Below are 5,652 nucleotides of genomic sequence, written 5' to 3'. Positions count from 1 at the left end.
ATTTTTGAACCACATAAAAGTTTAATTCAAAGAATAAAATTTTCTTATAAATAATATAGATTATTAGTCTACCGTTAAAATTCAAACCATAGGCCGACGTACCAAACCTCTATTACGGTATACCCTCAAAAAATTCCATTAATACTTTATACTTAACTCATGGATTTCTTTACCAACTCTGTTGCCGACCTGACTACATGAGATGAGGGAGGCCAAAGGCAATATCGCGTTGGAAAAGACTCAAAAAGGGAAATAAGGCTCGTTTGATAATGTTATTATAATAAAGTTGTTTATATTTTTTAAAAATACGCGTGAATAAAAGAAAAGTGTAAAAATACATGTAATATTATTTAAAAACTGAAAATTGTTGTCTAAATTGTGATACCAAATACCCCTAAATATTGTTTACACCTTGATGTATAGCTGACTTGAAGAAAGTAAAAGAATTTAGAAAAGTCAGAAGAAAAGGGCTTAAATAGTCGTAGTTGCTTTACCTAAGGAAACCACTTTATCAGTTTCAGTCTTTCAGAGCTTATTTCCATGGTTGTTGCCCTCAGGATCACGGCGCTGAAGTATTCGAAACAAAATGTTTGTAAGCAAAGCAAAGGGGGTTGACTGTGTCGTAGGACGCATGCATTCAACGCATATATATATAAATTCAAGGTCAAATTAATATTGCGCACTTTCTAAATTTGGGAACCGTTGGAGGTGCGGAACAACTGTACATATTAAAGTTAGCAATGCGAAATTCATTATAAATATGATGATGATTGATCACACATTGACACGTCCAATTGCAAATAGGAATCCGTCAAGAAGTTGCATTTATAGGGATGAGAGAGAAGGGGGGACACATTACACGTAAGGGAAAATTATAATGCAAGACTTTATACTTTATACCATATATTTTAAATTTGGTATTCTACCAAATTTTTTATATATTTGGTGACAATTTGTTAATTTTGTCCATTATAGTATCAAATTTACGGAATTGCTTTTTTTTTTTCTTCTTCTTTTTTTTTTTTTTGGTGGAGTTTCAACTTTTAACATATGATGTCTACTCTTAATAATAATTTTTTATCATCAAACCAAGACATCGGTTAGTTATTAGTGTAGGTTGAGATTGAACTCCAAATCTCTTATTCAACTTTAGAAACTTTACCAGTTAAACTAACTGGAACTAACATAAATCACTTCCATTTAAATCCCATAATTATCTATATTATTTTAAATAGTAGGGAGTAAGAGAAAGGAAAAATTACTAGTTACTTCACCAAGTGAGACAAAAGGTAATATATGATTACCACCACGCACCTTTGGTGTGGTGGTCACTTCACAAGTATAAGTGTTTATAGAGTGTGGGGGATAAGGGCCGAGGTTCAAGTCTTCAGAATGGAGTTTCACACACATATAAACTTTAGACTAGAGTAAAATTTCTATTTTGTATAAAAAAAACAAAAAAAGGGAAAGTGTTTATCAAATTTTGTATATCACCTAGGCCTGTACACGATGCGTTGCAGCCAGTTATGAGAGTGTTTTTAGAACTGCACCTATAAGGTGCGGTTTCCCCTAGTGCTTGACCGAACCTCACCAGTGGAGTAGTAAAACCGGTCTACACAAGGTGCGGTGCAAGATACCGCTTCGGTGTAGTTAGTTTGGTGTATTCCTCAATTTTCTCGGAATCCAAACACAGCATTTAACACTCCCAAACCACAACATGATCATTAGATAACCCAAATATTATGCGCAAAAAAAAAAAAATACACGAAAGAAAACAAACAAAATATGCACAAATTCACAATCTCTCTAAAAAATATACCATTTCAAACCACAAAAAAAAAAAAAAACCTAAACTAAACTAAACCTAAGAATAAAAGATGAAACAAAACTATCAAAGGAAAACAAATTAACAAATCTGATAGAACAAGGGGGAAGGGAGAGGGTGAAACTCCAAGAACAATGGCATGGGTGAAACTCCAAGAACAAAGCATCAAGCAGTAGAGTATGGTGACAGATTGACAGCAAGTGGCGAAGGTTGAAGAGGGAGGGGAGAGAGAGGAGAGGCGGAGATGCTTGGTTAAGAAAGACTAACGGGAAGAGAGAGAGAAAGAGAGGTAGGGAACTGATTGGGATGGGGATAAAAAATATTTAGGGTTTATAAAATGACAACGTTACAAGTTTTTTTTTTTTTTAATCTAATACCAAAATGACGTCGTTTTGGAACTGATATTAAAATTAATATCAGGCTTAAACGGCGTCATTTTGGTATTGTAGAGTTAAAATTTAGAAACCCTACGTCTTATCTCATTCTCTCTTGCGTCGTTTCCCCTTCTTCCTCATCCTTTCTTCCTTTCCTCTCTCAAACTCTCACCGTCTCTCTACTAAAAGTCTGAAACCTATAGTAACTACATATATAAATTATACAGCATATATATACACACACACCAGTGTGGTGCGGTTTCTCATCGGAGTGAAAAATGGTCGTCGATCGCCGCACCGGCTGCCTTCGGTATGCTTAGATCTTTGCCGACCACCTCCTCGAGCATCTACGGTGGAGCTTTTAATCGGTTGGATCGGTTCAGCATCGGCCGGTTTCATTGGTGCCGGTCAAATCCTGAACAAGCCTAATATCACCTAGGTAATTAATTTCTATTTTATTACAATTACTTCCTCACTTTAAGTGAAACTTTCCATTATTTCTAGAAGATGCTTTTTTCCCTTTCTATCCTCTCTCTTTGAAGGTTGTCAAATTGATTTATTAATAAAGCATAGATGAAACACAAAATATAGTCAATAGTTTCCCACTTTTATTTGCATTGTTATTGTTCATAATAACGAAAATGAATAATGAAATGGACAAGAAACTTAATTGAAAATAATTGAAACAATTTCATAAATTTGAAACTTTAATTGATAATTAAAAGTTTGAGACTTAATATGATAAAAGATTAAAATTTGGACCCTATTATATAATATTTCCAAAGGAAAAAAAAAAAGAAGGAAAATTGTAATATGATTATATAGACCACAATTCAAGCCATTGGATCATAAGTCATAGGTAAGTTGTTTGTCTTCAATTATGGTTTTCATATTTGTTTGGACATAAATAATTCTTATTTATACTTTAAAAGCATTACACACACACACACATATGTACTAGGTACAAGTAAAGATTGCGAAACCTGGTTCGGACAGGATCGGACCGTACATTATAACGCGGTTAACTGTGATTCATCAAGACAATTATTTTAACCAAAAAAATTGGCCTATGCAAAAAAGTGAATGGACCGTGTAAATTGTGGTCAAACGACTCAGGTTTGAAAACCATGACTAAATCAGACTACTCAAGTTTGAATATTTCTTTCTCTTTTTTTTTTTTTTTTTGGGAGAAAGAACTATGCTTTTGTAAGAAACAATGTGAACTTGGAATTTATGTGCTTGTTTATGCAATTGTACTTTGTACTTGGATTGAGAAACTCAACTAATATCTATTTATGTTTGCTTAAAATTTAAAATTTCTTATTTTCCTTATGAAAATTATGAACTTATTGTATGAAAAATACATTTGGAAGATATATCTCTATATTTATTTGGACTGTTTTAGTTAATTTTTCAATTTTTACTAATTTAATTAATCTATTTATATTTTAAATAATTATTAAATTAATTATAATGTTATCATGGTTTGATTTTGGTCTGACCTCAAAAACTTTGAACCTCTACCTTTTCTGGTATTTTGAACAGTTTGAATTTCAAAACCATAGGTACAAGTAAGAGACTAAGGTGCACTTAGTAATCAAGAAAAAAATATTAAAAAAATGAATAACAAAGGTGGGAAACTAAAAAACATACAATTCTCAAGTTAAGATCTTTCCAAATTAGATAAGACATTAATACATCTATTCACTTCCCTGTATACATGTTTGATTTCTTTATAAGGGATCCTTCACAAGAAATATCTACGAATTGAGATCCTGTTGTATTGCACAATGTGTAATAGCTCAAATCTTAGCCATTCCTTCAATCCAATGGCTTATGCAAAGCATCGCATCATCATTCCTTTGTAAACGAAAAAACCCTAACTTGCCATTTTTTTTTCTCAATTCTACATGTCATTATTATTTCAAATTACACATACACATGCGTAACTCTCTCTCTCTCTCTCCTAAGGCTACCCTTTGGGAAAAATTTGCCAAATAGTATGTTTTTAGAAAAATTTTAGGAAAGTAGCACATGAAAGAAGTTATTTAGTTAGTTAGACTGTTTTTGGAAGTCGAGTTTGGCAAGCTCGAGTTTGGGCTGGAAGTCGAGTTTGACAAACTCGACTTCCAAGCAGGATTGGAAGTCGAGTTTGACAAACTCGACTTCCAGCCCAAACTCGAGCTTGCCAAACTCGACTTCCAAAAACAGTCTAACTAACTAAATAACTTCAAACATATGCTATTCACCCAATTTTTTTCTAAAAAAGTATTGTTAAGCAAATTTTGCCCTACCCTTTGCTCACTGCTCTTTGCGGCTCTACCTCTCTCAACCCTGCCGTCACTACTTCCACCGTTACCCTTGTGCCTAGTGACAGCCCCCTACTCTGCTTCCCAGCATCGACGGTTTCAACTAGACCACCACCTAGTACGTTTTTCCTTTCTCTCTCATGTTTTTTATTGATTTTTTCTAATAAAATCTATTTGGTTGTTGGGAAAAGGAAGGAAATTAATAATAATGTTGGAATTTCGTTTATTGATTTGTTGGTGCTAAATTTGATTTCTTTTTGTGTGATTTTTGAAGTTGTTAGTTTTGAGTGTAGGGATTGAAATCACTTGTGCCTGCTAGTGTGGCCCTCCTCTCTTATTTATAAGACAAACTATAACCCTATACCAGTGGTTGAGGTATCTCTTCACCAATTTCTTGTGCTTCCAAGAAATGTATATATTTTTATAGTTTCAGTTTTTGGAGGATTTCTGTTGATTGGTGGTGAGACTCGACTAAGTTGGAATCTGTTTTTTCATTCTAATGTAGGAAATTTTTTTCCTATTCTTATTGATAGGCACAAAAGGCTTTCTAATAACAAATTAGTTGATAATTTTTTCTTTGTTGAATTTTTATTATTATGTCTGATGTGTGCTATGATAGATAGATAAAGTAAAAAGCCTCTATTGCTTGAACTTTTGATGTTGTTATGTTTTCTCCAAAATGAACTCATAGAGAGAAACATTATTTTGTACATTGATAAATACTATGGGTTATGTCATTGTAGTTTGTTGAGTGCTACTAACTTAAAAAAAAAAAAAAAAAAATTTCAAGGCCTAACAATATTTTGTTAATCTGGTCATCTCTGGTGCGTTATGTTCTAGAACGTAGTTGGTCATTGTCATTCATCTCGATAATTTTGGTCCCTTATTTGAACAATAGTAGATTTATGTGTAAATTAAGAGGTTTATGTAGATTTTGTTGTAACCAATCCTTGCTAAATATCTACTCATTTTTGTAGGGTTTCCTTTAAGAACATTATGTATAACCTTCACTAGAAGTGAAAATTGATGTCGCAGAAGCCTAAAGAAAGCACACTCAATGCGCTCTTGATGGAACAGAAATTATTAGTTCCTGGTAGTAAACCTTGAATTCACAAGGGGTTCCCTAAGTCCACAAGGGTCCTTG

This window comes from Castanea sativa, chromosome 3 (assembly GCF_040712315.1).
Source record: "Castanea sativa cultivar Marrone di Chiusa Pesio chromosome 3, ASM4071231v1".
Lineage (NCBI taxonomy): Eukaryota > Viridiplantae > Streptophyta > Magnoliopsida > Fagales > Fagaceae > Castanea > Castanea sativa.
This window is presented reverse-complemented; position numbering follows the sequence as displayed.